General features: G+C 43.3%; 1 pseudogene; it reads left to right on the forward strand.

Moving 5' to 3' along the window:
* Nucleotides 1-93: 93 nt before the first annotated feature.
* On the forward strand, nt 94-26000 carry LOC129515125 (T-cell surface glycoprotein CD1a-like; annotated as a pseudogene).
* Nucleotides 26001-27794: the final 1794 nt, after the last annotated feature.

Raw genomic sequence — 27794 nt, forward strand, 5'->3', positions numbered from 1 at the left:
GCCTCATCTGAGCAGCAGCGAGAGGCTTTACTGCATCCAGAAAACACACACACACACACATACACACACACACACACACACGGCAATACGAACATGTCGATAAGCTGTACTGAGGGGCAGTTTAAAGGCGTCCAGTTGCAGGTGTGAAAATTACATAGAAGTCTCTACACCAATGTCTATTCATAATTGGAGGCGTCTTAAGTGTATCAGTGTGAGTGAAGGAATGCAAACGCCAAAACGAGGAGTAGGCAGGGAGCCAGGAAGAACCAATGACCTTCATGGGGCTTCCCAGAATCCAGAACCCTGAATAGATTGAATTTGAAACCATTATTTCATCATAGTAATTTTTTTTCAGAAGTACATGGTTGCCATGTCACAAGGGCATGAGGATGTCAGAAGTCTGGCAATGAGGGTCAGTCTTTCCAGAAGCGGAGTGTATGTGCTATATTTGTACAGACAGAGTCTTGAAAGGCTCTGGTATTATTGATTTGACAATACTTTCCACATAAACTACATACTAAATAGTCCTAATTAGTTTAACAGATCTTTTCAAATATCATGACCCCAAAAGACCTCCCTTCCCTTCCCTTCCTTCCTTCCTTCCCTTCCTCCCTTCCCTTCCTTCCTCTGTTCTGTTCCCTTCACTCCCTTTCCCTTGAATTTGATTTTTGGAAGTTTTTGTTTTGTTTTGTTTTTAGAGATGTTATTTATTTATTCATGAGAGACACACACACACAGAGAGAGGCAGAGACACAGGCAGAGGGAGAAGCACGCTCCAAGCAGGGAGCCTGATGTGGGACTTGATCCTGGGACCCCAGGATCACGCCTTCGGCCAAAGGCAGGCACTAAACCACTGAGCCACCCAGGGATACCCCTGATTTTTGGAAGTTTGTTAAATATATCAAAAAGATTTTAAAGTACTTACGTAAATAGAATCAAGAATCTTTAAGAGGTAAATATTTAAAAAGTAAAAAAAGTTGTACAATCTTAGCACAAGCAAGCTGAAAGCCCAAGGAAACTGTCCTTTTAACAGAGAGAAGACCAAATTTTAATTTTGTAGGGGCTTAATTTTTATATTAAAACTTATTTTTATTTTTTATTTTTTAAAGATTTTATTTATTCATGAGAGACACACAGAGAGAGGCAGAGACTCAGGCAGAGGGAGAAGCAGGCTCAATGCAGGAAGCCACCCTGATGTGGGACTTGATCCTGGGACTCCAGGATCACACCCTGGGCCAAAGGTGGCGCCAAACCGCTGGGCCACTGGGGCTACCCTAAAACTTATTTTTAAATAAATTTATTTTAATTCTACCCAGCTTGATTGCATACTATTACTTCTTTTTAAAGCTACCGATGGATGAAGGATTGTTGGGGAAAAAAAGCAGGCAAGGCCAAGCCCCCCACCAAAGCAGAAACCACCCTTAAAAGGATTTTACACCATCCTTGAAGGAGCCCTCCACCCTTTCCCACAGGACAGATGACAACCTGATTGGATGACAGGCTCAAGGACGGTTAATCAGATTAAAACAGCTGTTCCAAGAAGCCCATAAAAACCCCTAGATAAAGTCCAGGGGCATCCTTCTCTGCTCCCTTCCCTCTTTGGGAGCTTTGTAGTATCACTTTACTTTCTTTTTCTTTTTCTTTTTCTTTTTTCTTTCTTTTTTTTAATTGGAGTTCAATGTGCCAACATTTAGCATATCACCCAGTGTTCATCCCGCCAAGTGCCCCCCTCAGTGCCCGTTACCCAGTCACCCCCACCCCCTGCCCACCTCCCCTTCCACCACCCCTAGTTCGTTTCCCAGAGTAAGGAGTCTCTCATGTCCTGTCTCCCTTTCTGATATTTCCCACTCATTTTCTCTCCTTTCCCCTTTATTCCCTTTCACTATTTTTTATATTCCCCAAATGAATGAGAACATATAATGTTTGTCCTTCTCTGATTGACTTATTGCACTCAGCATAATACCCTCCAGTTCCATCCACGTCGAAGCAAATGGTGGGTATTTGTCGTTTCTAATGGCTGAGGAATATTCCATTGTATACATAGACCACAGCTTCTATCACTTCACTTTCTATCTATCTCTCAATAATCCTTGCTTTGCTGCCCACCCCTGTTGGTCCGGTCTACCTCTCATTCTTCTAAGCAACACGGACCAAACCCGTAGGCACTAAAGGGGAAGAAATCCTGTAACACTACCTTTCCCACAAACCTTCTACAATTTCCTTTTTTATACTCTATTTTTGTCCTGTGTTTCCCTTCAGAGAATTAGCCCCATTTTAGGACAAAATCACTTTCTTTTCCCTCAGCCAAAACATGCATTTCCATTCCTTATGCCCCTTCTGACTGCAAACACACCCTATTTTCCTGGTATATGAGGATATTTCCCTCATGATTTCTAGTAGCTTTCATTACATATATTACTTAGAATTTTTTAGCCTTCTGAAATTTCATTTCTACCAAAAACTAAGAGGAGAGCCATTGTGAACTGTCTGCTATATCAACATTTTTAAAAAAAATTTGCTGATTTATGAAGACATTTAAAATTTCTGGAAGCATGTCTCACCTGAATTTTGCAGTGTAGCATTGGCATACCCACATACTCTAGTTTTTTTTGTAGTAAGCCCAATGTAGAGAAGCCTGTGTTTAATTATGAATGTTCTAGGATTTTGTCTTATCTGGAAATGATCTCGATATTTAATGGTCTGAACTTAATTATTTGACTTAGCAAAACTTTTTTTTTTAAAAAAGATTTGTTTATTTATTCATGAGAGAGACACACAGAGAGGCAGAGATGCAGGCAGAGGGAGAAGCAGGCTCCCAGCAGGGAGCCTCATCCCAGGACCCTGGTACAGGACCCAAGCAAAAGGCAGATGCTCCACCGCTGAGCCACCCAGGTGTCCCATGACTTAGCAAAACTTTTTAAAGATTTTTAAGTTACCAAGGATTTTGGAACTATTTAGTTATTCATGAAAGACACAGGTAGAGAGAAAGGCAGAGACACAGGTAGAGGGAGAAGCAGGCCCCATGCAGGGAACCCGACGTGGGACTTGATCCCAGGTCTCCAGGATCACGCCCTGGGTTGAAGGCGGTGCTAAACCGCTGAGCCACCCGGGCCGCCCTTGGAGCTATTTAGAGCACAGGGGAAGGGAGGTAAAAATAAAACAAGACAAAATCAGAGACAGAGACAAACCATAAACATAAATTAAATTTATAATTTAATTTAATTTAATAAATAAAACTGAGAGTCGCTGGAGGGGAGGGAGGTGGGGGGACAGGGTACCTGGGTGGTGGGCATGAAGGAGGGCCCGTGATGGGATGAGCACTGGGTGTTATATCCACTGATGAATCACTGAAATCTACTTCTGAAACTAATACTACGCTATATGTTAATTAATTGAATATATATAAACCTTTCAATCTTATTCACGTCTATTTATTTTACTTGTCTTTAACAGTTATGTTCAGATTACCCACAAAACTTCATGAGGCATTAGAGGAAGTCAACATTCAAGTACGTTTTGTTGTAGTTGTTGATGGATCTTACACAAGATAAGGTAAACTTATTCGGTTAGTCAAACAGGCAAAAGTGTAATATTTAACGCTGAGAATTCTAAACACGTGTTTGATTTAATTAAACCATTAATCTCAAACTAGCTTTCATATTAAATATTTTTACATTCACATGAATAACATTTGGGTCCATTTCTATTATTTTGAGTTTTAGAACGCCCAATCCTCATACCTGCAGGCCTTCAAACCCACTAAACAGCTCTTTCACAAATTAATTTCAGCAAAGCCTCCCCGAGACGGAAACACATTTCCAACACAGATATGAACATACAAGACAGATACAGAACTGACAGCTCAGCTTCTGTTTTAAAATCACTGCCAACAAAAAAATAAAATAAATAAATAAATAAAATAAAATAAAATAATAAAATAAAATAAATTACTTCCATTATGGAGGTGCAACATTCACTACCTCTATAAGTTTCACGTGAGGTATTTTTTGTTTGTTGATTTGGGTTTTTTTTTCTTTTTTCTTTTTTTTGGATGGGGCAGATGGAATGAACAAACTTGATTTGTCTACATGGCAAAGATTTTTTTTTAAGTATTTTTTTGAAAGACACAAGATTAATATTTATCTTTGGCATGTCAGTTTTTACTTATTTGTTTATTTTTTAACTTTAAAAAAGATTGTATTTATTTACTTACAGAATGAGCACAAGCCAGGAAAGGGCGGAGGGAGAATCTGGGCGGAATCCACACTGAGCACAGAGGCTGAGGCAGGCTCAACCTCCTGACCCTGCGATCTTGACCCTGAGATCCTGACTTGAGCCAAAGTCAGGAGTCGGAAGCTTAGCCCATTGAGCCTCCAGGGCACCAGGGAAGCCCTTTCTCCCTGGGCTTTCCCCTCTTCTTTGCACTTGACAAGGATTATCTCTCTGGAATTTGCATTTGAAAAGAATTCCTGGAGATCTCCCGGCAGAACTCCTTGTATTTATAATTGGGAGACCCTGGAGAAAATACAGGCAAGCCCTTTCTAGAAGGACTTTGGATCTTTTAAGGCCAGAATGTTTAGAATGCATGTTAAGATGTTCCGATTAAAAAAGGACTGTTGGTCTTTGACTTGCTTTTGGAACCAGGCTCCTGGCCCCATAGACTAGAGGTGTTGAAAGAGGAAGAGCTGTTTTTAGTTTCTCAAAGAATTTCCGAATTGCCTGACAAATATCAAAGGACTGACACATCCGTCCACCTGTGAGAAAGTCCTCTTTTCCTCTGGGGACCTGTAGCTTAGGAGAGGAGGCCTGAAGTAGTTTCCCTCAGCTCTGAACGTCAGCTTTTACTTTGGCCAAAGTTCTGATGATGGATTTATGACATTTTTCAAATTATCCTAGCAGGACGTGGCTGGGACAGCGGTTAAGGGCGCTGGCAGCGCAACCTTATGGAGTCGAGAGGCATCCGCAGAAATCCTCCCTTTACCAGGCCTGGAGGCACCCCAAAGATCGCCAAGGAAAGACCCAACACCCCGCATGTCCCAGGCAGCAGAAAGTCAAACCATGATCTTAGGACGTCAAAGTGGATGAGCGGGAAGGAAATAGTTATTTTGAGAAAGTATTAGTAGTCAATGGGTTTGGATTTGGAAAGAAAGGGCTAATGCAAACTTGTATTTAATTCCCTGTCTGCTGGGCTCAGGAAGTAATCTGTCTAAAACAACTCTGGAGAACCCTCCCTCGGTTGGAAGAAATATTTTGCTGTGGCCCTTTGCTCGGTCTTTGACCAAGGAGTGGATAAAGTACACTTTCAAGTGCACTTCTTTAATGAACGCTGATTGGAAGGTTCCCCATACCGCCCACTGTCAGTCTAGGTCAGTTGTAATATGTACACTTACCCTGCTCCATGACTCCAGCTTCCAGGACTGAGGTTCTTAGACATGAGCTGAGCAGTGTCGTGCCCAAGATTGCGAATCCGAGAAACCACCGAGGAGCCGACACCCATGCAAGCGTACGAGGGTTTACTTGCAAGCTGGAGCTTGGGTCCAAGCATACCCGACACAGCAGAGCAGGGACTTGGACCCCGAAGTGGGTTACAGCTGGGTTTTTTATGGGCTGGTCTAGGGGATTTTCAGAAGGGAGGAGGAATTTATCAAGTTCTGTTTACATTCTGATATGGGGCTTTCATGGGCATTGAGCTTTGTTCTCATTCTAATATGGGACTTTCTGCCACGGGTGTGGGCTCTGTTGTCTTTCTGATATTGTTGTCTTTCTGATATGGGATTCCCTGCCGAGAGCAATTCTGCAGTTTTTCCTGCAAAGTTCAGCTCTTATTCACGGGGGCCTCAGTTGGCTGTCCTTGTGCTAACGCTAAATGTGAGGTGGAATGGCCTTAATTTTTCTCAGCCTCCACAAGCAGGTGCTCCTGAAGGTGACATGCTTGACTGTTTAGAATTTAAGGACCTCATGAAGCCTCTGGGTTTCCTAGAGCTGCAGTAATAGCTACAAAGGATGGGCCATGGGGTTGGGGTTGTGCATGGGCTACGGTGCACCTCATTGCTCAGTTTTCTTGAGGTTGGCAGGTGACCGAGTGTCAATCCGACCCATCTGGTGACCAACTTCTGTCTCAGGAGCCTTCTGGGGGGTGGCGAGGGCTCTAACAGCCTTTCAGTGCTCCAATGCTCCCAACTTTGGGGCTGTTTGACCCCTGAGATCCCTCTAGCAACTGCCTTCATTTACACACATCAAGACAACAAACATGCACCTACCTATAGGATCAGTTCTGCATCTGGCCATAAGAAGGCCCCAAGCACCATCAACTCCCCTGCGACCTTGTGGAAGCTGTGCCCCCAAGAGTTTGCTCTCAAAGGCTAGGGGTGTGGCCTTGGCAGACCCTCCTGGCAGCTCTGTGTGTTCCAGGGAAGGCTGCAGGCCCGGGTGGCTCCAGGCGTAAGCGTCTGCAAGCTCCAGCTGACCCTGCTTGGAAAAGAAAGCCAATTGGATTGGGAATGCCAGCGAGCGGGGCTCCGGGCCAGAAGCTTACCCGCGGTCCTTGGGAAGGTGGGAAACGCAGTGAGGTTCAAGGGTGCCTGGGTTCCTGCTGTGTTTCTCTGGGTCCCTCAAGGATGCTGGAAGCTCACTTGGGATCCCACCGTTACCACCAAATCTACTAAATAATAAAATTCAAACAAGTTCTTTTGAATATCTAATTGGCTCTATTGAATGATTCATGAATCGGCAGGACCCACCTTGGAAGTAGGGAGGCACTAGGGGGAGTTGTACAATATGGAATATTTTATAGGCCAAGGTGAGGCCAGGCAGCTATTAGCAAAAGAGAAGGAGCGTTCCAACACCCAGGCCTGCTTTCTAGGCGGAGGAGCAAAGGGTGCTATCACGCCCATGACCTCATCTACCTTTTGAGTGGAGAGAACTCAGGTGACGGACTCATTGGCTCTGATGGAAAGAAAAATTTACTGACACTGACTGGTTAAGGTTACATTTCCGGTGGGGTTCAATTAGTTAGGATGGGTATGAAGCCCCTGTGTGCAGACTCCGTTCAGGGCATCATTCTGGACTTAACAATTTTCTAATAGGAAGAACCTCATGGAGAACTGTCTCAGACTCTTGCCCCCGACCAGCAGAGCTGCCCTTGGTACCTGGCTGGCTCCCTGCTTGCAACAGGGAGTGGGGCACCCGCTCTGTTCTGGTTCAGTCTCATCCTCAGCCAGGTGCTTGGTTTTTCAGTTTTGGGATTGGGCCTCCTAAGGGTTCCCGCCTTTATCTCAGCAGATGGAGCCTCTCCACTGGGACAGGGTGTATTACTGGCCCTCCCTCCCTGTGTCCCCGGACCCCAAGCTGCACTGTGGCTTCACCTGTGCCCTGAGGCAGTGGGGCTCCCTGTCCTTCCCACACCTGGTTAAGGCTTCTTTCTGTTGGGAGATGATGGTCTTCCTGCCCTTCTCAGGCAGCAGGGCTCCAGTAGCTTCAGGCTTGTACTTGGAGAAAGCAGTTCTCTGGTCTGTATCTTGGCTGCCAGGCTTTCAGGAACACCTGGTGTGGTCAATGGAAGAAGTCTAGAGTTAAGGATAATTTCCTGATTCTGTGATTCTTGAGGTTCCAGGTACTCATGCCAGCCTTTAGTCATCTGTTGACAATTTCAGTGGAATTATTTGTTCTGACTTAATTATTTTTTCTGAGCATCTGTCATATGTCCCCAGTAAGCAAGCATCCCCTATTTCTTTTGAAGAGTCTGTCTTTCCATATATTTTGATTACCACGTTGCTCTGATCCTTGGATCTGATGGATTCAAGAGACAAGGTTTTGATTATCCAGCTCTTAAAAATCTTAACTATGGGAGTGGGTGCTTTCTATATTCCAATCATAACTTCCTAAAAAAAATCTGTTTAACGTTAGCCTGAGATTACATCTGTTTACCTGTTAACCAAGAAATAACAAGTCAAATAGCCAAACACATTTATCCAGGTGATATAAAGCACCAAACAAATATTAAACTGTCATAAAACCTTAATACCATCATGAAAAAGAAGGTCAGCATGTCCAGCAGAGTTCAGCTCATGAGAAAACAAGCATGGAAGAATAAGCAGGAAGAGTAAGAAGGGACTCTGGATACGTGATTCTAGAACATTCTACTAACTTCACTTGCTTCACATTCTCATGGTTTCTTTTTTTTCTCATGGTTTCTTATAACAAGTAATAAGAGTTTCAAGTAGGACCCTCTGTGTAAACTCCATAATTATTTGCATATGACTTTATTTTGAAAAAAAATGGTAAGATTGTCATCTCATGAAGTTGGAATGCAACTAATAATTTTGTGATGCTTACAAAATTTTTATGTTGAATATCTCCAGGGTTTTGAGAGTTATTGGACCCTAGAACTGAACTTTTCATTCAGAAATAACCATTGGGCACCTACCACATGCCAGGCCCTCTGTTATGTTGGGGTCATGAAGGAGGAGAAATGCCTGAGGCCAATCAGTGAGTCAAGATTATGAATGAGCAAGGGTCACCACTTTAGAAATATTATTTGCAGCAGGCTTGTTTTTATCTAGATTGTGTGTATTATAATAAAGCTCAGCACACCAAAATGAACAGTCTTCATTTAAGTGTTATCTTCCTAAGTAAACTAAGAACTCCTTGAAGAAAGTGACTGTGAACACTGTATTTTCATGAAGGCAGCACGGTGCTTGGATCTAGGCAGGTGCTAAATGTCGAATTGGTGTGTGAGTAGATATTAATGCCAGTCAGATGGAGGGGGTATTTTTCAGTTGTTTCCATGTCCTGTGGTCTCAGTGATGCCTAAGAAAATGGAGGTTCCTCCCTAAGAAAATGGAGGACTGGGGGTTGCTGAGACTCTTACATAAGCAACCATGGGGGTATTTGTACAAGCAAATAGAGTAATTGTTTCGAAGAAACCCATAAGCTGAAAATGGCATCTCAGGCCAGGCCAAGTCCCCAACCCTTGGTTAATCCTTAACCCAACTGCAATTCCAACTCCCCCAGAAATGTTCACCATCAGTGAGGAATTCTCTGGTCAGCCCCAGTGAGTTACTCTGTCATATGTGCCCTCTCCACCCCACAAGGATCCTGGAGACCCGGGATCGAGTCCCACATCGGGCTCCCTGCATGGAGCCTGCTTCTCCCTCTGCCTGTGTCTCTTCCTCTCTCTCTTTCTCTCTCTGTGTCTCTCATGAATAAATAAATAAAATCTTTAAAAAAAAAGAAAGAAAACTTATTCCATACCTTCTCCATTAGATTTCCTCTGCTTTTTCATGACCATTTCAGTGACTGGGCAGCTCGAATGTGAGCTCAGTTCCCTTTGGGTGGGATGGAGGAGGCAGGTCTGCATGTGTCCTGGGATCCTTCTTCCTCCAAGAAAGAGGCTCCATTGGCTTCTGAACCTCAGGTGTCCCCATCATGAAGCTGAATCCCACCAGTGTGGGCAGAGCGTGGAGCCAGACCCCGATTGTTGCAAAGCTTCCCATCTTCTGCTCCGTCCCGCTCTTCTCATTGGCCACAGGCTGGGGTCTCCCGTCCCACTAGTTCTCCCACGACCACCCCTTTCCCTGGCCTCCAACCAGGCAGCTCTGGTCCTCGCTCTGTGACTGACTTCTTGATCTGTGTGCTTTTCTCCCCATTTTATCTCATCAATGATTTTTAACTATGTGTTCCCTGTAACCCACAGCACTCCCTTCACCCTACATTGTTTTTACCCCAGCTCTCCCACTGAGCCCTTTGCTATTCTCTACCCACACCCATACACCCATCATGTCTCTCCTCCAACATTTGTTCTTTCCTCAGTCATTCATCTCTTTCTCCAACTCGGTCAAACATCACTTCTCCTGTATGAGCCTCCCCTCAAACCAAAGCGTTTTCCTCTAATCCCCTGAACTTCCCCTTTGCTTCCACCATCCAAGGGTTCCACTCATGTCACTTTATCTCCTTCACTCGCCGTGTCCTGTAACTCACAGTCTTTCTTCCCCAGATCCCTTTCAGGTACAGCTGGTATTAGGCTGTGATTCTCACATTGGAGAAGCATCAGTAGATTCACCAAGATGGCTTATCAAGGATCTGATCTCCTGAGCTTCCAGAACATGTCATGGTGGCCATCTCCAAAGGGAGGAACTAGGGATCAGTAGGTCTCTATTCAATCAGGACCGTGTTTACACTGAAATAGTACACATGCTTTTCAGTGACTCCTGCTCCCGGTTCCTGTTGAGTCTTCTTGATGCAGGGAAGGCAGATCTCCAGCGACAAGGTGACAAGATTCTGCATTCTGAGCTCAGAAATTTGCATTCTTCCTTCAAATTCAGGGTAAGAAGGAACCAAGAAGGAGAGGGGATGATGGTGGCAGATTTCTAGAGGTGGAAAGGTGGGTCTGTCTAAAGTGATATGAGGACCTCCCCTCAGTCTGTGAATCCCTGTCCTGTCTCCGCAGTGAGGCCTGAGGCCTGGCTGTCCACTGGCCCTAGCCCTGGGCCTGGCTGTCTGCAGCTGGTGTGCCACGTCTCCAGCTTCTACCCCAAGCCTGTGTGGGTGATGTGGATGCGGGCGAGCAGGAGCAACAGGGCACCCGGCGAGGTGACGTCCTGCCCCATGCTGACGGGACATGGTATCTCTGACTGAACCTGGATGTGGCAGCCTGGGAGGTGGCCAGCCTGTCCTGCTGGGTGAGGCACAGCAGTCTAGGGGGCCAGGACATGGTCTTCCACTGGGGTGAGAAAGAGCTGGGGCCCAAGTGGGAAAAGGGGGCAGTGGTCCTTCAGCAGAGTTGGGGAGCCTGATGAAATATTTGGGAATCTAAGGACTGCAGACCAAAAAGGACTTAAAATTAATAATTCAAGAAACAGAAGAGCTGAGGGTGAGGGTCCTGCAGATGTGGGAGGATGGGGAGGTTTGGATGAACGGTCTATTTCAGAAGTGGAATGGGAGAAAAAAGTAGGAGGAAGAGAGGTTGGTTCAGCAAAGATGACACAAGTAAAGAGGACCAAGGAGTACAGTTCAACCCGGGGTGGATGGGAAATGACACCCTCTGTGCCCAACCCCACAGAGCAGCCCCACTCCGTGGGCTTGGTCTTCCTGGTGGTGATCGTGCCCCTGGTGCTCCTGGCAGGCCTGGCGTGGTGGCTCTGGAAGCGCTGGTGAGTCTCTGGAGCCCCCTTCTTGCTCTTTCCCACGTGTCTCCCCACCTTTCTGTGTGTCCTCAGCCCTCCTGCTGCCCGTGCCCTTCCCCCCTGCAGCCCCTCCTCCACCTGCTGCAGAGGGCCTCCTCCTTGTTCCTCCAGGAAAGCCCACTGGAGACCTCAGTGCACGGACTTCCCTTCGGAGCGGGATTCCCAGCAGCCCAGGCCCCAGCACTCACCTAAACCCAGCTCAGCGGTGATGTCTTGGCAACTCCCTGCGTGCAACTTTATTGAACTTGTTTATTGATCAGTTGTCAATATAAGCTCAGCGTGATTTAGTGGGGTTTCTTGTTCTGATTGGTTCTTGAACTGAAGTCTGAAAGTTTAAACTCAATATGAAATGAGATCCCAGCAACCTCTATGGGTCACAGGCATCAGATGTCACTTCCTCCAGTGAGCCCTCCCTGAGTCAGAAGTGGAAACAATCTCTGCCCAGTGAGAATATCCACCACTTTAACCTGCACTTTGGCTAAACTATTCCTGACCCCCAGGTCTTGTTGCCCCTTGTAGTTCCTTTTCCTTTGTTATTCTTAAAATTCTTGAAAGAAAGATCATGTCCTTTCTATATTTGCATCCTTGCCAACAAACCTCACCTATATGGAATTTGTACTCAATAAAAATATATGTTGAATGTAGGACAAATTCATAGTGTTTTTTTTTCTTTTGCTTCCCAATATGTTTGTAGTTGAGACATTTGATGCTTTTTTTTTTTTTAAAGTCCCCTTACTTAGCTAATGTCTTCACTCTTTCTCTGTTCCTGTTGACATCTCCAGGTCCTTAAGTAGAAACAAGTTTGCCTGGGAGGATGTCTATTATTTAACCACAGACACCCATTGGACTGGACCTGTTGCACCAAGTATTCTGAATTACAAGTGGAAGGCAGGATGCTTGCTGTGTGTGGGGCTCAAGGGCAGCAGCAGAGATGTCACCTTGGGGCTTGATAGAGATATAGGGTCTTGGGCTCAGGTGAGACTCACTGAACCACAATTTCTACTTTTGCAAAATCAGCAGAGGATTCTCAGGGACCTAAATGTGATGCCTGAGAGGGAGCAGGACAAGTGTGCCCCTGAAGGGTAAAGAGAAAATCCAGAAAGGGAAGATTTTCCTCTCGGGAATGAATGGGGATCCATCAAGGAGAATGCATATAGTTCATCCTGGCATTTGTGGCAGGTGTATTCTAGTCACTGGAGACCGGGAGTCAGTGACAGTGAGCCGATGCTCCTGGGGCAAAACCAAGGTTGAGTGTCTGGGGGACTCTGTTCACAATGCTTGCCAACTGATGACTACCCATCTTGGTTTCATGTGTGTTTCTGTTTAAAGACAGCTTCTTTAATACATATGTGTATTCGTAAACAATTTATCATATAGAATATTTCCCTGTACGGAAATACCAGCTCAGAAGTGTGTAACTTTTCCAGTTTAGGTACTGTGAGCACCGGTTTTTTTGGCCTTCAGCCCTGTTGCTGTGCTGCCCGTGATGATTTTAGGAACAGATAAATAAGAAATGGTCATTATCTCAGGAATCCATGAATATAGCTCCTATTCCTCTTTCCTGTGGTGTCATGATAGCATCCAAATGTTACTTTAGCACTTTCTGGATTGGCTCCACATGGACATCATGAATGTCCTATTCTTTTTCCTGGATTTACTGCATTGTTGATTCATTAGCACTGAACTCACGGCCCACAGCTCTGCATCAGGAGCCCGAGTGAGCCTTAGCTAAGAAGGTGTTTTGTCTGTGAGGCACATCCCCCCTTCTTGTACTTAGGAACACCAGTCAGCCTTGCAGCCTTGGCTTCAGACATTTTAAACACTAAAATCACCAAGAAAAAGCACATAAATGCAGAAAATGAGGCATCAAATGGACCATAAATAGGACACGTGTTTACAGTGTGGGAATTAAAACAGGAAGGCACAGGAGCACCTGGTTCAGCCTCAGCTAGGATCACCTCAGGTAGGTGCCCCTTTTGGCCACTCTATGTGTCCGGGAGTAGCACTCAGCATAATGGTCTGGAGGTTACAAATCAATATTAGTAGGTAGGCCAATCAGCACAGACAGATTCTGTGATAATGAAGATGGACTCCCTGTGACTGGTGACGCCCATGGCAGTGCAAGTGGAGACATCCATGGCTAGACTTCAGTTACTCTAGATTTCATTAATTAACTCAAGGAACCATTCTCAAGCTCTGACCATGCCGCAGGGACATTTTGAGTGTAAAGCAGTGGGGAGGAAAAGGTCATCACTGTTTTAGAAGCTTGAAATTTTTTTGCTTTCCTGATTTGATTATGGTTTTCATTGTTGCTTCTATGGAGTTCGTTAGTGCAGCAACTTAAATGGGTGAACTAGGGTAAAGGGATGTAGTTCTAATATGTTTAGGTGTTGATAGAAGGGCCCAGAGCAGAAGAACCTCCCGAGGAACCCAATACAGGCTCCTATCGTTGCACATGTGGACATTTCTGGATAATAACATTGACATAGGAGGGGTGGTAAAGGTGAAAATTATGGAACAAGGGAGTAGAAACAGTGATGCTTCCCCAATTTTCTCTCCTGGATTAGGCCAGCTGATTGCTTCTCTAGGTCCCAATCTACTGAGTGATCCTCACATTGCCACTATGTTGTTTTTGGTTGGTTGACTCTACCCTCATGTGTAGCCCTGGGCTCCAATCAGCCTGAGGTCATCAGGAGACAGACAGAAGGATGCACTGGTAACCTCCAGTTCAGGCCAGTCATCAGACAGATCCCATTTGTCCTCACCCAGGTTGATGGTTTGGGGCCACCTGCTCCAGGTGGCATAGGTCACACAAAGCCTGATTTTTATGGTCAATGACAGGGGAAAGAGATGTTCTCTCTTGTCCTAGATTATATTGTGCAGAGTATAATGCTGGAAACAACTACAATCCATTTTTCAGCAACAGAAGCAGCCTGAGGCTGAAATCTGTATGCTTGAAGGTAGAGACATCGTATACATGAAATTTGTTAAGAGAGTAGATCCCAAGTGTCTCACTACAAATACATAAAAGAAAAATAAAGAAGGAAGCAGGTCAGGAGGGAGAAGCTTCATTGGCAGAGTTGTAAGAGGATCCCAGACTTGCTTATCGCTTGAAAACAGCTAGATAAATATCTAATAATTTTGAATTTCCAGAATTTAATCTGAGGATTGAGAGAACAAACTGCACAACTTAGGGAGAGAAGAGGCCACATCATGGAAGGTAGGGGGCACAGAATCATGGTTTGGGTAGATACAAATCACAGGTGCTATGGAAGGGTAGGAGTCCTGGTTGTGGATGGAGGAGAGAAAAAGAAAGAGAGAGAGAGAGGGTTAGAGAGGAGCCCACAGGGGATCACACAATGAAAACAGTTCCCCAATGCCACCTACTGGGAAAAAGGGACTGATTTTCATGAGTTATTACAACCAGTAGGGCTGAAAGACTGGAATTTTAGAAGTTGACACTTTGGCCAGTGTGGAGTCTGGAAGGTGCTGTTGTGCTCCTCTGGAGAAGGAGGACAGTAACCCAGGGACAGATGGCACAATCTAAGGATTCCCTGGAACACTCAGGATAAATAGTTCCCCTTTCTTGGAGTACATCTGGGGGAGGTGGCTTTGCATACCCAGGGACAAAGAAACTGGCTAGCGCCATTACCCTCCTCTGTCCCAGAACATAGGTGCAAAGACATTCGCAGAGAGGGACCTACCTGGACACCACTTATTTGCTGTACTTTACTCCAAACCCCCAGCCCCTGTGTTTTGGTGTAACTTCCTTCTGGGATAAACCTGCACCAGTCCCAGCCCAGTGAGACCCTCTCCCAAAGAATCAGTGGGATTCTGCACCATGCCAGTTCCCTGAAGTTTGGAATTTCAAAATCCAGCATCCCTGGGATAAAACATAGAGGCACTGTGCTGTTGGGTGGGAGATGGTCTGGACACAGTTAGGGTAAATGCAAGGATCTGAGGGGCACCTGGGACATTAAAGAGGAAATTGTTTGCTCTTCTGGGAGGGCTTCTCTGATAGCAACAGGCATGGCTCCCCTCTCTGAGAATGAGTGATGGGCCTGGTGCCATTTTCCTCCCCCATCACTCAGCATAAACTTTTATTAAGTAGCACAGTGCCAACAGTAGTGGCCTAAACCACTTGCACCAAGTCCTTGCCCCTCTGCACTCTGCAAGTGCTACTTTTCTCAGGCAAGTATTTCTGAGAAGCAGGTCAGTAGGCTCATTCCCCTGGAGGACCAGCAGAAACCTTCACATGCACCACATCTACTGACCACAGAGTTCTGCACAGCTTCAGTTCTAGTGGAAATTGCATCAGGTCTCATTTAACAAGCAGACCAGAGCACACCTTGTAAAAACTCACCACACTCTGGACAAGGTCCAAACATTGCTCACTGCAGCCTAGGAGATCCTCTGCAGACAACTGACCAGAGGGAAAGAGCAGTGAAAACACAGCAGCAGAGTGCACACAGCACACAACAGAGATGTCTCCTGAAGCACCAGGTCCTGGACAGTATAAGATCAATTATTAATAAAGCCATTACTCTCAGGAGCAGGAAACACACAGGCTTTTAATAACACAGAGAAGAAGACAGAGACCAGACAAATTGCCAAAATGGAGGAATTCATCCCAAAAGAAAGAACAAGAAAAGGTCAGGCAGGGATCTAATTAAAACAGATAAGTGATATACCTGATGCAGAATTTAATCATAAGAACACTAGCTGGGCTTGAGAAAAACACAGAAGACATCAGGAAATCCCTTACCACAGAGATAAAGGACCTAAAAACTAGTCAGGTTTAACCAGTTATAACTGAGATTTGAGACTGAGTGTAGTGACCACAAGGATGGAAGAAGCAGAGGGATGAAGAAGTGGTATCAAAGGTAACATCATGGAAAATAATGAAGCTGCAAAGAAGAAGAAAAGAAAAATGTTTAACAAAGGTAGACTTAGGAAAGTCAGAGACTCCATAAAACATAATTTTTGTATCTTAAAGTCTCAGAAGAAGAGCAGGAAAAGGGGGCAGAAGGCTTATTTGAACAAAAACTAAAAACTTCCCTAATCTGGAGAAGGAAACAGACATCTAAATCCAGGAGGCACAGAGAATTCCTATCAAAATCACCAAAAGCAGTCCACATCAAGACAGTAGTTAAACTTGCAAAATGTAGAGATAAAGAAAAAATCCTAACAGCAACAAGAAAAAGAAGTCCCTAACTTATGAGGGAAGACAAATAAGGTTGGCAGCAGATCTTTCCATGGAAATGTAGCACACTAGAAGAGAGTGGCATTAAATATTCAACGTCCTGAATGGGAAAAATCTGCAGCCAAGAATACTTTATCCAGCAAGGCTGTCCTTCAGAATAGGAGAGATAAAGTGTTTCCCAGACAAACAAAAAGTAAAGGAGTCCGTGACCACAAAGGCAGCCCTGCAAGAAATATTAAAGGGAACTCCTTGAGTGAGAAAGAAAGACCAAAAGTGACAAATACTAGAAAGAAGCAGAGAAAATCTCCAGAAACAATGACAAAACTAGTAATAAAATGGCACTGGATTGATATCTATTAACAATCCCTCTGAATATAAATGGACTAAATGCTCCAATCAAAAGACATAGGGTGTCAGAATGGATGAAAAAACAGGACCCAATTATATGTTGCCAACAAGAGATTCATTTTAGACCTAACCACACCTGCAGATTGAAAGGGAGGGGATGGAGAACCATCTACTGTACTAATGAATGTCAAAAGAGAGCAGGAGTAGCCATATATCAGTTTATCAGATAAACTAGAATTTAAACCAAAGCCTATAACAAGAGATGAAGAAGGGCACTATATCATAACCAAGGGGTCTATCCAACAAGAAGACCTAACAATTATAAATATTTATGCCCCAACTTGGGAGCACCAAAATATGTAAAACAGTTAATAACAAACATAAAGAAATTCATTGATAATAAGACAATAACATTAGGGGACTTTGATACCCCCTTACAGCAGTGGACAGATCACCTAAGCAGAAGGTCGACAAGGAAAAATGGCTTTGAATGACACCCTGGCCCAGATGGATTTGACAGTTATATTCAGAACATTTCATCTTAAACCAGCAGAAAACACATTCTTTCTGAGTGCACAGGGGAAAACCTCCAGAATAGATCACATACTGGATCACATATCAGGCCTCCACCAGTGCAAAAAGATTGAGATCATATGATGCATATTTTCCAACCAGAATGCTATGAAAGTTGCTGTCCATCACAAGAAAAAAATTTGGAAAGATCATGAATACATGGAAATTAAAGAACATCCTACTAAAGAATGAGTAGATCAACCAGGAAATTAAGGAAGAAATAAAAAAAATACATGGAAACAAAAGAAAATGAAAACATGACTGTCCAAAACATTTGGGATGCAGCAAAAGTGGTCCTAAGGGGGGGTGTATATAGCAGTACAGGCCCACCTCAAGAAGCAAGAAAAGTCTCAAATTCGCAATCTAATCTTACATATAAAGGATAAAGAAGATGTGCTATATTTATACAACAGAAGATTATTCAACCATAATAAAGAATGAAATCTTGGCGTTTGCCACAACATGGATAGAGCTAGAGGGTTCTTATATGCTAAGTGATATAAGCCAGTCAGAGAAGGACAACTGCCATATTATTTTAACTCATATGTGGAATTTTAGAAATGAAATAGGTGAACATAGGGGAAAAACAGAGAGACAAACTGTAAAAAGGACTCTTAACTATAAAGGATAAACCAAGGATTGTTGGAGGGGAGGTGGGCGGGGAACGGGTTAGATGGACGGTGGAATTAAGGAGGGCACTTGTGCTGGTGAGCACTGGGTGCTGTATGTAAGTGATGAATCGCTGAATTCTACTCTTGAAACTAATAATAATAATAATAATAATAATAATAATAATAATAAAACAATTCCTAAAAACACATAAACTACCAAAACTGAAACAAGAAGAAATAGAAAATTTGAACAGACTGAAAACTGGGAAAGAAATTGCTCACTAATCAAAACTCTCCCAATAAACAAAAGTCCGGGACCAGATGGTTTCCCACAGGAATTTTACCAAACATTTATTTATCTTTACATTTTTATTTACATTTTAGTTAATTAACATACAGTGCAATACTGGTTTCGGGAATATTATACACTGATTCGTCACTTAGATACAACACCCAGTGGTCACCACAAGGGCCCGCTAATACCATCGCCCACCTACCCATCCCCCACCCATCTCCTTCCATCAACCCTCAGTTTGTTCTCTAACCTTAAGACTCTCTTATGGTTTGTTTTTCTCTCTCTTTTTATCCCCCCATCCCCCTTCCCATATGTTCATCTGCTTTGTTTCCTCAAGTCCACACATGAATGAAATCATATGGTATTTGGCTTTCTCTGGTCAATTTATTTCCTTAGCATAAGACACTCCTGCTTCCTCCATGTCTTTCCAAGTAGGAGATTCCATTCTTTTTTTTTTAATTTTTATTTATTTATGATAGTCACACACAGAGAGAGAGAGAGGCAGAGACATAGGCAGAGGGAGAAGCAGGCTCCATGCACCGGGAGCCCGATATGGGATTCGATCCCGGGTCTCCAGGATCGCGCCCTGGGCCAAAGGCAGGCGCCAAACCGCTGCGCCACCCAGGGATCCGAGATTCCATTCTTTTTGATTGATGAGTAACAGTCTATTGCACATTTATATCACATGCTCTATATCCATTCATCAGTCAATGGACATTTGGACTTTCCATAGCTTGGCTATTGATACTGCTGTATCAATAGCCAATTTCATCAAACTTATTGATACTGCTGTATCAATAGCCAAACTGTGCACAATACGTCCTTTGGAATCTGCATATTTTTCTTATTTTTTAAACTTTAAATTGAATTAATTAACATAGAGTGTATTATTAGTTTCAGAGGTAGAGTTCAGCGATTCATCAGCTGTATATAACATCCAGGGCTCATTGCATCACATGCCCTCCTTCATACCCCTCACTCTGTACGCCCTCTCAACACCCACCCCACAGCAAGTTTCAGTTTGTTTCCTATGGTTAAGAGTCTCTTATGGCTTATCTCCCTCGATCTGTATTTTTGTAACCTCTGGGTAAATACCTAGAAGTGCAATTGCTTGGTTGTAGGGTGGCTCTATTTTTAACATTTTGAGGAACCTCCATATTGTTCTCCAGCGTGGCTGAATCAGTTTGCATTCCCATCAACAATGTAAGAGGTTTCTTTCCTCTTTCTCTGACAAGGTTTCTCCTTGTCAACACCTGCTAGTTCTTGTGTTGTTAATTTTAGTCATGGTGACAAGTGTAAGGTGGTATCTCATCATGGGTTTGATGCGTATTTCCCTGATGATGAGTGATATTGAGCATCTTTTCATGCGCCTGTAGGCCATCTGGATGTCTTCTTTATAATAATGTCTATTCATGTCTTTCACCCATTTCTTAACTGAATTATTAGTTTTTTGGGTATTGAGTTTGACAAGTTCTTCACAGATTTTTTTTTAAAAGATTTTATTTATTTACTCATGAGAGACACAGAGAGAGAGAGAGAGGCAGAGACACAGGCAGAGGGAGAAGCAGGTTCCATGCAGGGAGCCCAACGTGGGACTCGATCAAGGGTCTCCAGGATCCCGCCGGGCTGAAGGCGGCGCTAAACTGGGGTTGCCCTCTTCACAGATTTTGGGTGCAAAACCTTTATAAGATGTATCATTTGAAAATATCTTCCCTCCAAAGGTTGCTTTTAGTTCTATTGTTTGTTTGTTTGTTTGTTTGTTTTTCCGTGCAGAAGCATATTATCTTGATGAAGTTTGCTTTTGCTTCCTTTGCCTCCATGACATGCCTAGTAAGAAGATGCAAGATGAGCACTGGGTATTACACTATATGCTGGAAAATTGAATTTAAATAACAACAACAACAACAATAAAGATGTTGCTATGGCTGAGGTCAAAGAGGTCGCTGCCTGTGTTCTCTCGGATTTTGATGGCATTCTATCTCACATTTAGGTCTTTAATCCATTTTGAATTCATTTTTGTGTGCAGTGTAAGAAAGTGATTCAGTTTCATTCTTCTGCAAGTTGGTGTCCAGTTTTCCCAACGCCGTTTGTTGAAGAGACTGTCTTTTTTCCATTGAATATTCATTCCTGCTTTGTCAAAGATTATTGAACATATAGTTCTGTGTCCATTTCTGGGTTTTCTATTCTGTTCCATTGATCTATGTGTCTGTTTTTGTGCCAGTACCACACTGTCTGGAGGAGTACAGCTTGAATTCCTGAATCATGATGCCTCCAGCTTTGCTTTTTCTTTTTCAGGATTGCTTTGGCTATTCGGGGTCTTTTGTGCGTCCATACAAATTCCAGGATTGTTTGTTTTAGCTCTGTGAAAAATGCTGTTGGTATTTTGATAGGGATTACATTAAATGTGTAGATTGCTCTGGGTGGTGTAGACATCTTAACAGTATATTTTCTTCCAATCCATGAGCATGAAATACTTCTTCATTTCTTTGTGTCCTCTTCAATTTCATTCATAAGTGTTCTGTAGTTTTCAGAGAACAGATCCTTTACCTCTCTGGTTAGGTTTATTCCTAGGTATAGTATGATTTTTGGCGCGATTGTAAATGAGATTAATCCTTGATTTCTTTTTTTTGCTGATTCATTATTGGTGTATACAAATGCAGCAGATATCTGTACATTGATTTTATATCCTATGAATTAACTGAAATCATATATCAGTTCTAATAATTTGGGGGAATTTTTCAGGTTTTCTACATAGAATATCATGTCATGTGAAAATAGTAAAAGTTTGACTTCTTCCAGACCAATCTGAATGCCTTTTGTTTCTTTTTGTTGTCTGATTGCTGAGGCTAGAAATTCCACTATAGTGTTAAGTAACAATGATGAGAGTGGATAGGTCTGTTACTGATTGTAGAGGGAAAGCTCTCAATTTTCCCCCACTGATGATTATAATAGCTGTGAATATGTCATATAAGGCCTCTATTATGTTGAGGTTGTTCCCTCTATCACTACTTTGTTGAAGGTTGTTATAATGAATGGATGTTGTACTTTGCCAAATGCTTTTTCTGCATCTCTTGAGGAGATGGTTCTTATCCTTTCTTTGTATTAATATGCTGTATCACATTGATTCCATTGTGCATATTTAACAACCCCTTCAGCCCAGGAATAAATCTCACTTGATCGTGGTGAATGATTCTTTTGGTGTTAGATTTGATTCATTAGTATCTTGTTGAGAGTTTTTATATTCATGTTTATCAGGGATTTTGGCCTGTAATTCTCCTTTAGCGAAGTCTTTGTCTGTTTTTAAAATGAAGGTAATGCTGTCCTCATGGAATGAGTTTGGAAATTTTCTTTCCATTTCAATTTTTTGGAAGAGTTTAAGAAGTATACGTATTAGGTCTAGCAGAGATATTAACTTCCAATGAGGTTTCCAATGAGCTACACTGTTTCTAAGGACAGTCCAGAAAATGGCACAATCCTGAGAGACACAATTCCCTGTCCCCACCCAAGGAAAAGTGTGGGTTTGCACTGCCAGAGTCCCTAAAATTTGGAGTTTTGAAACCCAGTTGAGCGCTTGAGATAAAATACAGGCAGAATCAATATAGGGTTCTGATAGAAACCAGGGACACAGAAGGGTGATTGATTGCTTTTTTGTGAGGGCTTATTGAAGAGTGGAGGCTATAACCTCTCCGGTCTGGAGCTAGAGAGCAAGGTGCAGCCATTTTCATCCCACCCATCAGTGCTGAATCTCTTAGGGAGCAAAACAGCACCACCTCGTGGAGGTCTGAGGCGCTTACACTAAGCTCTACCCCGACAGGCGGTGGGCAGCGGGGAGGAAGGCGCCCTGGAGGTACATCTCCACTAGGGCAAGTCCACCTGAGAATCAGTGCAGTAGGCCCCGACCCCAGAAGACGAGCACCAATAACTCACTTGCACCAAGTCTATGGATCACAGAGTGTTGCAAAGCTTCATCTCTAGGGGAAGTAGATCTAGCTTTCTTTTTATTTTCTTTTTTATTATTTTTTCATTAAAAAATATTTTAGGGCAGCCCGGGTGGCTCAGCGGTTTAGTGCTGCCTTCAGCCCAGGGTGTGACCCTGGAGACCCCGGATCGAGTCCCACATCGGGCTCCCTGCGTGGAGCCTGCTTCTCCCTCTGCCTCAGTCTCTGCCTCTCTCTCTCTCTGTCTCTCATGAATAAATAAATAAAATCTTTAAAAATATATTTTATTTATTTATTTGAGAGAGAGTACGCGGAGGCGCCAAGAGAGAGGAACAAGCAGACTCCATGCTGAGCAGGGAGCCTAACATGGGGTTTGATCCCAGGACTCTGGGATCATGACCTGAATGCTAGGCAGCCACTTAACCAACTGAGCACATAAGCACCCCTCATTTTTTTCTCATTTTTAAATTCCATTACTCATTTCTTATTAAATTTATTTATTTGACTTTATTTTCTTATTTGAGAGAGAGTTCACAATAGGGGGAGAGGGCAGAGAGAGAGGGAGAAGTAGACTCCCCACAGAGTAAGGAGCCCAACACAGAGCTCAATCCCAGGACCCTGGAATTTTGACCTGAGCTGAAGGCAGTGTTTAACTGACTGAACCACCCACGTCCTCCTTTATTATTAATTTTAGTTTATATATAATTTTATTTTTGGATCTAGCTTCTTTTAACAGACTAAAACACACTGAGTTTTTTTTTTTTTCTTCTTCTTTTTCCTTTTCTGGACAAAATGACAAGATGGAGATATTCACCCCAAAGGAAAGAACAGGAGATAGAACTGACAGTCAGGGATTTAATCAATATAGGTACAAGTAAGATGTCTGAGCTAGAATTTAAAATAACAATTATAAAGCTACCAGCTGGGCTTGAAAAAAGCATTGAAGCCACTAGAGAATCCCTTACTGCAGAAATAAAAGAACTAAAATCTAGTCAGACTAAAATTAAAAATGCTATAACCAAGATGCAAATCCAAATTAATGCCATAAAAATGTGGCTGGATGAAGCAGAGTAATGAACCAGTGATATAGAAGATAAAATTATGGAAAATAATGAAGCTGAGAGGAGGGAAAGAATGATAACAGGTCACAAACGTAGATTTAGAGAATTCAGCAACTTATCAAACTGTAATAGCATTCGTGTCATAGGAGTCCTAGAAGATGAAGAGAGAGAAAAGGAGCCACAAATTTTATTCAAGTAAATTATTGATTAAAACTTCCCAAATCTGGGGAAGGACACAGACACCAAAATCCAAGAAGCACAGACAAGACAAATCCAATTAAATTCAACAAAAGTTGACCATCACCAAGACATACCATAGTAAAAAAGTCCTTAAACTATAACAGAAAACAGATCAGGTTTGCAGCAGGTCCATCCACAGAAATCTGACAGGCCAGAAGTGAGTAGCATAATATATTCAACATCCTGAATGGGAAAAATATGCAGCCAAGAATACTTTATCCCATGAGTCTGTCTTTCAGAATAGATGGAGATCAAGTTTCCCAGACAAACAAAAGCTAAAGGAGTCTGTGACCACTACACCAGCATTGGAAGAAATATTAAAGGGGAATCTTTGGGGGAAAAAAGGGCCAAAAGTGACAAAGACTAGAAAGGCACAGAGACCATCGTCAGAAACACTAAACTCACAGGAAACACAGTGGCATTACACTCATATCTATTAATAATCACTCTGGATGTAAATGGACTAAATGATGCAATCAAAATACATAGGATATCAGAATGGGTAAAGAAACAAGATCCAACTATTTGCTGCCTATGAGAGACTCAGTTTATTTATTTATTTTTAATTTTTTAAATAAATTTATTTTTTATTGGTGTTCAATTTGCCAACATATAGAATAACACCCAGTGCTCATCCCATCAAGTGCCCCCCTCAGTGCCCGTCACCCAGTTACCCCCACCCCCCGCCCACCTGCCTTTCTACCACCCTTAGCTCGTTTCCCAGAGTTAGGGAGACTCAGTTTAGACCTAAAGACACCTGTAAATTGAAATTAAGGGGATGGAGAACCATCTATTGTGCTAATGGTCATCAAGAAAAAGCCGAGTAGCCATACTTCTATCAGATAAACTAGATTTTTAAGCCAAAGACTTAACAAGAGATGAACAAGGGCATTACATCATAATAAAGGGGTCTATCTATCAAGAAGATCCAACAATTGTAAATATTTATGCCCCCAAATTCAGAGCACACAGGTATATAAATCAATTAATAAAAAGCATAAAGGAACTCCTTGATAATAAGAAAATAATAGCAGGAGACTTTAACAGCAGTGGACAGATCACCTAAGAAGAAAATTAACAAGGAAAGAATGACTTAGAATGACACACTGGACAAAAGGGACCTAATAGATACATTCAGAACGTTTCATCCTAAAGCAGCTGAATACACATTCCTTTGGCGCGCACACGGGACAATCTCCAGAATGGATGACGCACAGAGTCACAACTCAGGCCTCAACATGTGCAAAAGATCAAAATCATACCATGCATATTTTCTGACTACAACTCTATGGAACTCGAAGTCAACCACAAGAAAACTTTTGGAAAGGCCACAAGTACATGGGGATTAAAGAACATCCTACTGAAGAATGAATGGGTTAACCAGAAAATTAAAGAAGAAAAAAAATTCATAGATGCAAATGACTGAAAACATGACAATCCAAAAATATTTGGGATGCAGCAAAGGCAGTCCTAAGAGGGACAGTATATTGCAAAACACACCTACCTCAAGAAACAAGAAAAGCCTCAAATACACAACTTAACCTTACACTTAAAGGATGTGTGCTTTTGTCTTCATGTGTCCGTGTCTTGTGACACTCTTACCTGTCTTGCATATTAACCCTGACATCTGGATAAATCCCTGTCCTGGGTGTTTTCATGGATTCCTAACCGACCACTGGTCAGGAATCGAGGTGCAGGGTCTGCTGCAGGTTACATGATTGGCAAATATTTATACTCCAGGTTTTTCCTAGAGACGAAGGGGAGAGCTGCTCCAGCATGTAATAAACTGGGAAGTGTTATGGCAATGACAATTATATACTCAAAATGCAAGAAGTTTTCCATAGATATATTCCTGACACAGTAATTAATTAATTCATTCATCACTTACTCAGCTCTTCCAATTTGATGGTAACCACTCTGAAAGTGGTTCCAACAATATGAGAAGCAGCTCTGCGTCCAGGTATTTAAGATACAATGAATAATCTCTTCCTCCAAGTTCCTTCCTTTTTTGATTTGTACATTTAATCACCCAGAGTCAAACTTCAGAGCTCTTCAGTGAGAAAATTCAACCATGTGACGATCTAAATGGCCTTATTAAATGATCCACAAATCAGGCAACTCCCCACCTGGCACACAGGTGGGCACTCAGAGGAGCTGTGCAAAATGGAAGGTTCTTGTAGAAGGAGGGTGGGGCTGGGGAGTTAGTAGCAAAAGAGCCCCGTTCCAGGAATCAGCCCTGTTTTGCGGGGGAGGGGGAAGAAAGCAAAGGGTCTTGTCATGCACATGACCTCATCTGCTTGTGGGGGACAGAGAGAACCCAGGTGATAGACGGACTGGTGCTGATGGAAAGAATAATTTCCTGCATGATGAGTTAAGGGCAAATTTCTGGGGGAGGTTGAAACTATAATTAGATGGGGTATGAGGCCCCAGTGTGAAGCCCCAGTGTAGGAACACCATTTTGGGCCTGTGATGTTCTTCTTCTAACAGGAAGAACCTCATGGAGACCTATCTTCAGACTCTTGCCCCTCCACCAGCAGAGCTGCTCTAGATACCCTGCTGGGTACCCTGCTTGGGACAGAGAGTGGGGCACTAGCTCTTTTCAGGTCCAGTCTCATCCTCAACCACGTGCTTTGCTGTTCTGTTTTGGGATTGGGCCTCCTAAGGGTTCCTGCCTTTCCCTCAGCAGATGGAGCCTCTCCTCGGGGACAGGGTGGGACAGCTCTGGGACAGGTTACTGTCCCTCCCTCAGTGTCCCACCCCTCTCGCCCCTGCCCCTGCCTTGAGCTGCAGTGTGGCTTCACCTGTGCCCTGAGGCAATGAGGCTCCCTGTCCTTCCCACACCTGGTTAAGGCTTCTTTCTGTTGGGAGTTAGTGGTCTTCCTGTCCTTCTCAGGCAGCAGGTCCCCTGTAGCTTCAGGCTTGTACCGGAGAAAGCCGTTCTCTGGTCTGTATCCTGGATTCCAGTCTGTCAGGGGCCCCAGTGAGGTCAGGGGAAAAACCTAGATATACAGAGAATTTCTTGGGTCTGTGACTTCCCATGGCTCCTAGTACTCACGCTTGGCTTCAGTCATTTGTTAACCATTTCAGCAGAATTATTCTTTCTGGTGTAGAGCATCTGGCATCTGTCCTAAGTAAGCAAGACTTTGCATATGATGTGGTGACCTGACAAGGTGGAGGATGGTGGCTCATGTGGTGAAAGAATTTACCCAAAGCAGAGCAAAGGAGACAAGTTTATTGATTACACAGCCGGGAGTAGCAGACAGGATGGGAAGGAGAGACCGTCTGCCAGGAAGCAGTGGTGGGGGCTGTGGTGAAGGGGGAAGGTGAGCAGGTATGGAAGCATAAGGAGTTTCCTTTCTTGGTACCTGTGTGCAGGAGTAACCTGTTGGTCAGCTATGGCCTAAGCATATTTTTAGGGGAGTTGCCTAATGTGGGGTCACTGTGGACCCTTCTATCTTACACTGGTTTCATTTCTACAATCAAGTTGGTTTTTCCTACAAGTAGCCTCCACTTCCCCCCAACACATTAACAATGACAAATCTTTGGCATTTGAGAGGATGTCTCACCTTCAGATGTTTCTTCTTGCTAAATGGGGGCGTATAGAGAGGTGCCTACAGAACTTCTCAGTCCATCGGGGCTTCTCTACAATCATAGACTGGAGCATGGTGTTATATTAATGTGTTTATACGTGATTTGAGTGACATTTCCTAGTGGCTGGTCCATGGGATTAGGGGGAGGAGATCCTCTCATGGTATGGGCTGGAAACCCTGTTGAACCATCATTTGTATATGGAACTGTAGGATTTTAGAAGAGGTAGATTTATTTATTTTTATTTATTTATTTTAGTAATACATTTATTTTTATTGGTGTTCAATTTGCCAACATACAGAATAACACCCAGTGCTCATCCCGTCAAGTGCCCCCCTCAGTGCCCATCACCCATTCACCCCCACCCCCCGCCCTCCTCCCCTTCCACCACCCCTAGTTCGTTTCCCAGAGTTAAGAGTCTTCATGTTCTGTCTCCCTTTCTGATATTTCCTACCCATCTAGAAGAGGTAAATTTAACAAAGAGATGAAATGGAGGGGGACCAATAATTAGGAGTATGAGTATTGAGTCCAGGGGCCCTAAAAAGGGGAGAAGCCAGCAGAGCCATGACCAGGTTTCTTCCCAGGAAAACCATCCTTATGTTGCATGATCCTGGAGGGAGGAGGCCAAAAGATTAGGATGAGGACAAGGATAACCCCGAAAGGGTGATGATTGTATTGTGAGAGCAGGATATCAAGAGGGTGTAGGTCCAGGTACATTACAATTTCTCACCAGGTAAACTTGGAGAGGTCACCC

Source organism: Nyctereutes procyonoides, unplaced genomic scaffold, assembly GCF_905146905.1.
Source record: "Nyctereutes procyonoides isolate TBG_1078 unplaced genomic scaffold, NYPRO_anot_genome, whole genome shotgun sequence".
Taxonomy (NCBI): domain Eukaryota; kingdom Metazoa; phylum Chordata; class Mammalia; order Carnivora; family Canidae; genus Nyctereutes; species Nyctereutes procyonoides.